The following is an 11,701-nucleotide window of genomic DNA, read 5'->3' on the forward strand; positions in this document are numbered from 1 at the left end:
AAATTCACAAACCAGTATCTCCCCTCAGACCCATAGTCTTGTTACCAGGAAACACCAACTTACAGATTGGCCAAGGAGCTACATCAAAGACTAAAACACTTTGTAGAGAACTCATGCCACTCTATCCACTCCACCCTAGAATTACTGAAGACCATCAAAGACACCAAGATAGAAGAGGATGAAATAATGATCTCCTTTGATGTAACAGCCCTGTTCACATCCATCAACATCAACCTTGCCAAGAAAACACTGGCTACACTATTAGGAGAACAAGACACATACACCAAACACCACCACTTCATCAGCAAGGACAGTATCATCAAGCTAGTGGACCTATGCCTTACCACCCACGTCACCTTCAACAATAAAACTTACAAATAAACTGACGGCACCCATGTGATCTCCAATATCAGGGTTCTTAGCAGAAGCAGTATTGTGGAGACCCGAACAAATAGCTCTGTCAACCATCCAACCCAAATTTTAGGTCCACTACATGAATGACACCTTTGTCATCACTAAATGAAACAGAGGAAACCTTCAAGACCATCAATAATACCCTCACTGGCATAAGATTCACTAAAGAGGAGGAAAACAACAACAAACTGCCATTGCTAGATGTCACAATACAGCAAACAGCCAATGGGTAACTTCAAACCAGTGTCTACAGGAAAACAACAAATATCGAACTATCGAAGCAATCATCCCAACATCTACAAACGAAAGTGTGTTAGAACATTATTTCAATGAGCCACCACACACTGCAGCATAGAGGAACTATGCAGACCAGAGGAAAATCACCCATACAGTGTGATAACAGAGGAAAATCACCTATACACCTATCACCTAAAAAAATGGGTACCCAGTGAAAACAGTCCGCCGATTTCTCAGCAACGAATCCAAACAAGTTGACAAAACACATCCAGAAACCTTAGCCACTCTCCCCTACATCAAAGATATCTTGGAAAATTACTGTCAAACTACTCAGACCCTTTGGCATCATTGTAGCCCACAAACCCACCAACACAGTAAAACAGCAGCTAATGAACTTGAAAGGCCCTATACAGGCAACAAGCAAAACTAATGACATTTACAAAACACCTTGTAAGAACCGTAACAAACACTACATTGGACAAAAAGGCAGAAAACTAACCACCAGGATACATGAACATCAACTAGCCACAAAAAGACATGACCTACTCTCACTGATATCTTTACATATGGATGAGGAAGGACTTCAACTGGGATAACACATCCATCCTGGGATAAGTCAAACAGAGACATGCACGAGAATTCCTAGAAGCATGGCATTCTAACTGGAACTCTATCAACAAACACATTGACTTGGATCCCATTTACCACTCCCTGAGAAAAAGAACAGGAAATGACATCAGCAGAGGAAATGATGTCACCACTGGAAATGACATTACCAACCCAAGGAAACCCAAACATATAAATAGAAAGCGAGCTACACCATCAGTGCTTATCCGGAGGCTCACTGAAGATGTTACCTAGTATGGTGACGAAACGTCTGGAAATGAACCTTCCAGCTCAGCGAGTAAACCTACATCCAGAAGCTCAACCTGAGCTACAAATCTCCTCAAAACTCATTGATCCATCTCTTAAGCTAGGACTAGTTCACTTCAACTCAGCTCACCTCTCATGCCAACACAGCTGTTCTTATTTAAGTTGAAAATATTTGCGCTGGACCCACTCTTTTCCCTTGTAAACTTGATGTAAAATTAAATCATAATAAGACTACTGCTGGCTAGAGGTGTCTTTACTGTGAGGTCAGTAAATAATCCCTGCCTCCTTACACATTATCAGGTCTAATAGAAGCTCCTTACATAATATTAAGAATAGAAAAACATAAGAATTATGACCTTGGGGAAGCAATTCATTCCCTGGAATATACTGCGTCATCTAATATGATCATAGTTGATCTCATCTCTGCCTTACTGCCACTTCCTGCCCACTCCTCATAACCCCTCAATCTGTTACTTATTAAGAATCTACTTATTTCCTCCTGACCTCGAACAATCACAACCAACTTTCTTAATGCTCGGTTTGACTCCAACCAGTGTAGAGTAGCTCCCCATTGCCACTGCCTGTAATTTTTCTCAGGATCCTCAATGTCATTTTTAGTTAAATCTGACCATGATGCCTCTCAGCTCACAAGATTTCAAAGTTTAAGTCATTTATTGGAATAAACAAGCTAAACACCAGAGCTAACTTATACTCTGAACTACAGATAAGGATCTCCTACTTAACAGTTAAAACAAATGGAAATCTCCTGTTGAGGTAATAATTTATTCTGCCTTTTAATTAAGCTCTTCATTCAACAGGAAATATTCCAATGTAATGCTTAACTCTTTTTTTTCCAGTAGGAAAACTCCTAAACACCAAACTGACTTTCATCATGTGGTTTGTATCTGGCAAAAGCTAATTGAATCTTCCCGTTTCATTTAAACCCACACAACCATTTTCTTTTTGACCAGACTTTGTTTCTGTTGATTTCAAACTTCACTATCTGCCATGATAGGATTAGGTTAGAACCATTGAACGCCAAGAGATGTTGGTTAGATTCTCTTTCATTGCCTCGTGCTTGGTGTGGTGCAAACGTTGCAGCCACTTATCAGTGTAAATCTGGAAATTGTCCAACTCTAGCTGTATATGTACATAGACTACAATAGTACCTGAGGAGTTCCAAAAGGTGTTGAATAGTGTCCAATCAGTAGTGAACATCCCCACTTATGATCTCATAATGCAAGGAAATTCAATGACCATTGCTGTACCTTTTTGACAGCACTCATTATTTTTCTTTGACACTGTGTACTACCATGTGGATACTGTGAGGGGGCCTGTACACAACTCCCACAGTGACCTCTTACCTTTTATCATTCCTTATTTCTGCCCAGACTGCTTCTATGTCCTGACTTCCTGAATTTATTTTATCCCTCTCTATTGTACTAACATCACCTTTAAATTAACAGAGCCACTCCTCTACCCTTTGTGAGCATCTTGTCTTTCCTAAATGTCCCATACACTTCAATATTCAAGTCCCAATCTAAGCATCCTGCATCCATGTCTTACTTATAGACACTAGCTTGTGCTTTTTTATCTTAATTTGTGCTACTCATTCATCTTTCTTTTCATATGCACTGCCTTAAGTTTTGTCCATTTATTATTTTTGTGACCTCCTGTCTTATATTTATCTATGTGTGTGTGTGTGTGTGTGTGTGTGTGTGTGTGTGTGTGTGTGTGTGGTTTAATGAGATCCCCTCTTCATCTTCTAAATACTCAGCAATAAACGTCTTCAGTCTATTCATTTCTTCTCATAGGACAATGTGATAAACTCAGGGATAGCCAGCCTTTGCTGAATGCCCTTATGCAAGTGTATCTTGCCTTCAGTGTGGAGACCAAAACAGTGTGCAATAGCTGAGGATAGTCTCACCATATCCTATACAATTATAATATTATTTATGCACGTATTCCAGGTTCTTTGTAATAAAGACTGTCATATAATTTGCTTTCTAGGTTGCTTGTTATTTTGTAACTCCATATAATTGGAGCTATTACAATGAAATATTGTCCCCATCTCCATCATATTCCTTTTCATTCGCCTCACTCCCTAGTTGAGTAGACTCCTGTACCATAGTACCCTGGTTAGTTTTCTGATCACTCAAATCCACTCAGGTAAAATGAATCATTTTGACCTTTTGGTACAGAACCTTTGCTCTACGTTTCCTCCTGGCTGGCAGTTATACACTCCTATTCCATGATTTGGAGATGCTGGTGTTAGACTGGGGTGTACAAAGTTAAAAATCACACAACACCAAGTTATAGTCCATCAGGTTTATTTGGAAGCATTAGCTTTCGGAGCGCTGCTCCTTCATCAGGTGGTTGTTGGACTATAAGCTGGTGTTGTGTGATTTCTAACCTCTTATTCCAGATCACAAATTAAATCTGAGCCAATTCTTAATCTTTAGTGTTTGATTTCCTCTTGAGACAAAGTTTAAGGTAACTTTCCCTCTTTATGATACCGTTCAATCTCCGAACCTCATTCTCTAAGTTACAATTCCGATCTAGTACTCATCACAATGTAAGCACTTGCTGCGGATGTGATTTCCTAGGATTGCAGTGATCTCCACAATACCCCACATAAAATTATAGTTTGATTGCAGAAGATCGCCATTCAGCCCATTTCCTTTGTGCCATCTCGACAACTTCCCCTTTATCCCAACATTTCTCTCCAATTTAGATAGCTGTGCAATTCTATCTTGGTTCCACATTATTCTCTGATTTGCTTTCCACATGAAAATGTGTTGCTTTGTGTCACCTTTGATCCTTCTACCATTCAGCTTAATCTTTTGTGGTTCATTCTCAAAGTAATTGACTCCAAGCTGGCAGGCCACAGCCAGTGTACTGGGCATTCGTAAATAAAGGGTGACTTGGTGACAGGACTCAGCCTGAGTGTAGTTGTTTCAGTCAGCTAACTCCAGTCAGCTCTGTACACAGGAAAACATTAAGACCCAGATTGAAGATGCCCATTTACACAGCTGAACCTTAAAGTCACGGCATCTCTAATTTCCTTCTTAGTGTCTTCCCAAGTGTTACTACTCAATTTTGTGGGTCCATATACAACCACTATTATCATTTTCTGCTCTTTGGTATTTCTTCGCTCAGCTCATACAGATTCTACTTCATCAGAGTGAATATCCTTCCTCATAACTGCATTAATTTCCTTTCTAATCGCCAGTGCTACCCATCTCCTTTCCCTTTCTGTCGGCCATTTAAAAGTAAAAACCCCTGGATATTCACTTCCCATTCCTTTCAGCCATGTCTCTACAACACCCACTAGATCATACCCATTTACAGTAGTTCTATTTGCATCTCTAAATCCAGACACAACATCTTAAGGCTTGTCTTTTTAGTATTCTCAGTCCTGTTCACAATGGCCCTGCTTGATTCCAGCCCTTGAATTCTCTTCATATCACCTTTCTTTTTTCCAATTTTCTCTTCTGTTTTAGTCCTTATTTATCTCCCTGTATAGGATCCTATCCATCTGCCGTTTTGGTTTAAACCTCACTAACTACATTCTCCAGTACTTCCTTGAGGGAATCAGTTCTGACCTTGTTCAGGTACATTCTATTTAGAGTGTACATTCCTCAGAACAAATCCTAATGTCTTAGGAATCTGAAACACACACTGGCACCACATCTCCAGTAGAGTGTTTATCTGATTTATCCTGCTATTTCTACTCTGATGTGGAAGTGGCATTGAAAGTAATTCTGAGACCACTACCTTTGAGGTCCTATTTTTTAACTTGCTTCTTAACATCATCTATTCTGCTGTTTGAAACACATCCGTTTTATTACTTAAGTAAATTTTTAACACAAAGGGTGGTGCATGGATAGAGTGAGCTGCCGGAGAAAGTGGTGGAGGCTGGCAAAATTACGACATTTAAAAGGCATCTGGCTGGGCATATGAATAGGAAGGGTTTAGAGGGATATGTGTCAGACCATGACCACCAACTGTTCTCCCTTCAACTACTGAATGTCCTCTCTATGTACTGAGTCATGACTCGAGCACAAGGGAGGCATCCTGGAGTCTCACTTTTGGCAACAAAACTGCCTGTTCTTCTTACTTTTAAATTCCCTATTACTACTACAATTCTCTTTTCCATGCATTGCAGTTTAAACTCAAATAATAATAATGATAATAATAATAATTAACAATTCTAGGGTCCATCTGCCCTGGAACTCTGAACTATGGGTACAATAGTACTATGAAATGATATTTTAAAGTCAATTGTCAATTGATTAAAAATTGCAAGACTTTGAGCATGTTAGTAGCTCATTTTGGGTAGGCAGGATGTTCAAACTGGTTCTACAAGTTTATCATGTTTGTGAAATGTTGTAGATTGTAATAGAAAATGTGCTGCCTTTCTTTTTACACTCATTTAGCATGATCTAATCTATTGAAATCTTCACTAATTCTATTTCTGGCACCAAAGTATGAGGTTGAACTCACATTCTTTCTATGCCTGTGACCATGATGGAAGATCAAGATTTTCACTCTTGAATGTTGAAAGTTCTTAATTAAAAATTGAATGCAGTTTTGACCACACCGTGAGGACAGAGAGTTCATTTGAGTTCCATCTGGAGCTCCTTTTCATATGTTCATCTTGCAATACCATGCATGTTTCAGATGAAAGTCAGCAACAGGGTTTAGACTTGATCATGCAGAAAAACACAAATAAACTAGCGTAAATGCTTGGAGCAAATGTTTTTTCTTTTTCTAGGCTCACTCCACAACTGAACACAATATATTTTAAATGTGACCAGGTTGTGTGCCAGATCAAATTATACACGTTTCAGAGGGTTTGAGCTTTAGGGTGATGTTGAATAGACTGGGGCTATTTTCCTTGAAGCGCCGGAGGCTGAGGGATGACCTTAGAGAGGTTTATAAAATCATGAGGGGCATGGATAGGGGAAATAGATGTCTTTTCCCAGGAATGGAGGAGTCTAAAACTAGAAGGCAGAGGTTTAAGGTGAGAGGGGAAAGAATTAAAAGGAACTTACGGGGTAAATGTTTAACACAAAGGGTGGTGCATTTATAGAGTGAGCTGCCGGAGAAAGTGGTGGAGGCTGGCAAAATTACGACATTTAAAAGGCATCTGGCTGGGCATATGAATAGGAAGGGTTTAGAGGGATATGTGACAAATGCTGGCAAATGGGATTAAATTTATTTAGGATTCCTGGTCGGCCAGGATGAACTGGACCGAATGGTCCTTTTCTGTCCTGTATATCTTTATGACTCTACAACTCTTAATCTTTTCTTAACCATCTCCAGTTTAGTAATATCCTTCTTATAACAGAACTGCACACAGCACTCCAGAAAAGGCCCCAGATATCTTGTACAACTGCAGCATGTCATTCTAATTCCGATACTCAAAGGACTAAGCAATGAAGACAAGTATGCTAACCACCCTGTTGACCAGTGACGCAAACATCAAAGAATTATGTACCTGAACCCTGAGGTTTCTCTGATCTACAAGACTACCAATGGCCCTATCATTACAGTACAACCTCAATTACCTGAACATCAATTATCCAAATTTCGGATTATCCAAACAAGATCCCAAGGTCCTGCAAAAATGGCATTAGACAACTCAACAATCAGTTATCAGTTAAAGCACACTATGGTGTGCATTGCCAGATGACCAAGAAATGTTCGATAACCAGTACACAAGTCACCACTTGTTTACAACAAAATGTATCTGAACAATCAGTTATCTGAACAAAGTACTCCCCGCCTATCTCGTTCGGATAATCAAGGTTGTTCTTAATTGCATAGTTTTAGATAATGAACAATGTATTTTTATTAACACAAAAAATTGCTTAAGCCAAGAGCTGGTGGGAATAGGATTAAGTTTCAGACAGACGATAACCAAAAAGAGAGAGAACATGTCCAGAGTTTTTTTTACAATAATTTGTGGAATGTGTGTGTTGCTGACTGGCCAGTATTCATTGCTCATCCTTAGTTGCCTTTGAGAAGATGGTGATGAGCTGCTATCTTGAACCACAGCTGACCACCTGCTGTGGGTTGATCCACAATACCCTGAAGGAGGGAATTCCATGGTTTGAACTCAGTGACAGTGAAGGAAAGGCAATATATGGCATCGGTGGAAAGGAGTAGAAATGTAGTCTCACACACACAGAACCCTGGATCAAGGAATGCCCAAAAAATTTGAATGCCTCAATCAGGCTGTCAACTATCATGATGACCCTAAGGATTCCTCATCTCATTTTAGGGTAAGACTTATAAACTTAATAGTAAGGTCCTGGTCAGTTTTGCTGAAAAAGAAGAGACCTTGCTGTACCAGTTCATAGTTCCTTGAAAGTGGAGTCACAGTCAGATAAGATAGTGAAGATAGTGTTTTGTATGTTTGCCTGTATTGGTCAGTACATTGAGTATAGGAGTTGGGAGGCCATGTTGCCCCTGAACAAGACATTGATTAGGCCACATTTGGAATATTGTGGGCGGTTCTGGTTTCCTTCCTATCAGAAGGACGTTGTGAAACTTGAAAGGGTTCAGAAAAGATTTACAAGGATATTGCCAGGGTTGGAGGATTTGAGCTATAGGGAGAGGCTGAAAGCACTGCTCTAATGAGAAACTGACATAATTGCAAATGTACCATTCAGGTCTGACAGATGGGTATAAAAATTGAATGTGCGGGGAATTATTCAAGCAGACGATAGGATAGGAGAGAGGATAGCCTAATCAACTATCAAAATGAGTTACAAAACAGGATGATTTGAGCAGCCAATCTTGTCTTTCCCTAAGAAACCGAACAACATGATTTTATATATACACAGCAGCAGACACCTTCATGAGGAGCTTAAATTGACATTAATTTATGCACAAACCGGTATAGATTAATAAGAATGATACTTCTGTTCTCATCTTATCTGCTGTTATTCTCAGACAAGTCAGACCACAGACTAGAACCCGGCTTAATAGACAATAAACCGGTTTGTTTTAATTTTAATAAAGTGAAATGATCTTCTGCTGAAACATAGGCATGTGATACTACAAATTTAGCATTAACAAAGAAACAGAAGAGTATTAACAAAAACAATGAAGATCAAAAGAAGAATAAATCAAACAAGCTACTAATAAATTCAAAGTTTGTTAAACACACATTAACCCCAAAACATTCTTTTGAAAATTGAAAAGAAAGGAAAACTGCTGCTTTACACAAAAAGTTCTGAGGAAGTTGCTGAATTCACTTTCCCTCTCTTAACAGATACTGCTAAACTTGCTGAGTTTTTCCAGCCATTTCTGTTCCACGTCTGCACAACTGCTATGTAATGAAGTGGAGAGTGTGTTGTTGGGAAAGCACAGCAGGTCAGGCAGCATCCGAGGAACAGGAGAATTGACATTCCTGATGAAGGGCTTATGCCCGAAACGTCGATTTTCCTGCTGCTCGGATGCTGCCTGACCTGCTGTGCTTTTCCAGCACCACATTCTCCACTCTGATCTCCAGCATCTGCAGTCCTTGCTTTCTCCTGCTTTTTAATGAAACAAGAGTCACTTCTGGTGGATAGCATTCAAAGAGAAATTCCAACATAATTGTGTGTAATGACATCTCCAAACAGATTGATTTGAAAATATCACCCTACACTGCCCCCTCTTCCTCTTTAACAACCTACTAGAGATAGTGCCACTACCTCTCGGCCAGGAGACCCATCTGCTGCGTACTAACATTTCTGAACAGGATGATTCGATAATATATGAACAATCTAGCAGCGAAGGCCAGATGCATGCAGAATTCAGAACAGGGCACATGTCTCTCGACATGACTCTATCTATCCTCATTAAGAGATATACTCCCACAGTGTAGAAGGATTAAACCAACACATATTTTAACGTAAAGTTCCTACAATCGGTCCATTTCCACAATAACCTCCCAGCTGCTGTCCGACAGGTTAAAACATAAATAAGCCTGAAAATAATTTTAAAATTAATTTAGCACAATGTATTTAAATCACTCATCGCATTTCAACATTACAGGCTGGCCAACATTATCCAGAGGTGACTCAAAGAAATAATTATTCTGGATTAGTGGTGCTGGAAGACTACAGCAGTTCAGGCAGCATCCAAGGAGCAACAAAATCGATGTTTCGGGCAAAAGCCCTTCATCAGGAATAAAGGCAGTGAGCCTGAAGCATGGAGAGATAAGCTAGAGGAGGGTGGGGATGGGGAGAGAGGAGCATAGAGTACAATGGATGAGTGGGGGAGGAGATGAAGGTGATAGGTCAGGGAGGGGAGGGTGGAGTTGATAGGTGGAAAAGGAGCTGGGCAGGTTGGACAAGTCCGGTCAAGTCAAGGGGACATTGCTGAGCTGGAATTTTGAAACTAGGATGAGGTGGGGGAAGGGGAAATGAGGAAACTGTTGAAGTCCACATTGATGCCCTGGGGTTGAAGTGTTCCGAGGCGGAAGATGAGGCGTTCTTCCTCCAGGTGTCTGGTGGTGAGGGAGCGGCGGTGAAGGAAGCCCAGGACCTCCATGTCCTCGGCAGAGTGGGAGGGGGAGTTGAAATGTTGGGCCACGGGGCAGTTTGGTTGATTGGTGCGGGTGTCTCGGAGATGTTCCCTAAAGCACTCTGCGAGGAGGTGCCCAGTCTCCCCAATGTAGAGGAGACCACATCGGGAGCAACGGATACAATAAATGATATTAGTGGATGTGCAGGTAAAACTTTGATGGATGTGGAAGGCTCCTTTAGGGCCTTGGATAGAGGTGAGGGAGGAGATGTGGGCACAGGTTTTACAGTTCCTGCGGTGGCAGGGGAAAGTGCCAGAATGGGAGGGTGGGTCGTAGGGGGGCGTGGACCTGACCAGGTAGTCACAGAGGGAACGGTCTTTGTGGAAGGCGGAAAGGGGTGTGGAGGGAAATATATCCCTGGTGGTGGGGTCTTTTTGGTGGTGGCGGAAATATTGGCTGATGGTTTGGTTTATGCGCAGGTTTGTAGGGTGGAAGGTGAGCACCATGGGCGTTCTGTCCTTGTTACGGTTGGAGGGGTGGGGTCTGAGGGTGGAGGTGCGGGATGTGGACGAGATGCGTTGGAGGGCATCTTTAACCACGTGGGAAGGGAAATTGCGGTCTCTAAAAAAGGAAGCCATCTGGTGTGTTCTATGGTGGAACTGGTCCTCCTGGGAGCAGATATGGCGGAGGCGGAGAAATTGGGAATTACAGGATGGCATTTTTGCAAGTGATAGGTTGGGAAGAGGTGTAATCCAGGTAGCTGTGGGAGTCGGTGGTTTTGTAAGAAATGTCAGTGTCAAGTTGGTCATCACTAATGGAGATGGAGAGGTGCAGGAAGGGGAGGGAGGTGTCAGCGATGGTCCAGGTAAATTTAAGGTCAGGGTGGAATGTGTTGGTGAAGTTGATGAATTGCTCAACCTCCTCACGGGAGCACAAGGTGGCGCCAATGCAGTCATCAATGTAGTGGAGGAAGAGGTGGGGAATGGTGCCGGAGTAATTACGGAAGATCAACTGTTCTACATAGCCAACAAAGAGACAGGCATAGCTGGGGTCCATACGTGTGCCCATGGCTACCCCTGTGGTCTGGAGGAAGTGGGAGGATTCAAAGGAGAAATTGCTTAAGGTGAGGACCAGTTCGGCCAAACGAATGAGAGTGTCAGTGGAAGGGTACTGTTGGGGACGTCAGGAGAGGAAAAAAACGGAGGGCTTCGAGGCCTGGTCATGGCGGATGGAGGTGTAGAAGGATTGGATATCCATGGTGAAGATGAGGCATTGGGGGCCGGGGAAACGGAAGTCTTGGAGGAGGTGGAGGGCGTGGGTGGTGTCTCGAACATATGTGGGGAGATTCTGGACTAGGGGGGATAGGACAGTGTCGAGGTAGGTAGAGATGAGTTCAGTGGGGCAGGAGCATGCTGAGCCAATGGGTCGGCCAGGGTGGTCAGGCTTGTGGATCTTGGGAAGGAGGTAGAACCGGCCAGTGCGGGGTTCCTGGACTATGAGGTTGGGAGCTGTGGGTGGGAGATCTCCTGAGGTGATGTGGTTCTGCATGGTCTGGGAGATGATGGTTTGGTGATGGGGCTGGGGTCATGGTCGAGGGGGCAGTAGGAAGAGGTGTCCTCGAGTTGGCATTTGGCTTCAGCGGTGTAGAGGTCA

This window comes from Chiloscyllium punctatum, chromosome 15 (genome assembly GCF_047496795.1).
Source record: "Chiloscyllium punctatum isolate Juve2018m chromosome 15, sChiPun1.3, whole genome shotgun sequence".
NCBI lineage: Eukaryota > Metazoa > Chordata > Chondrichthyes > Orectolobiformes > Hemiscylliidae > Chiloscyllium > Chiloscyllium punctatum.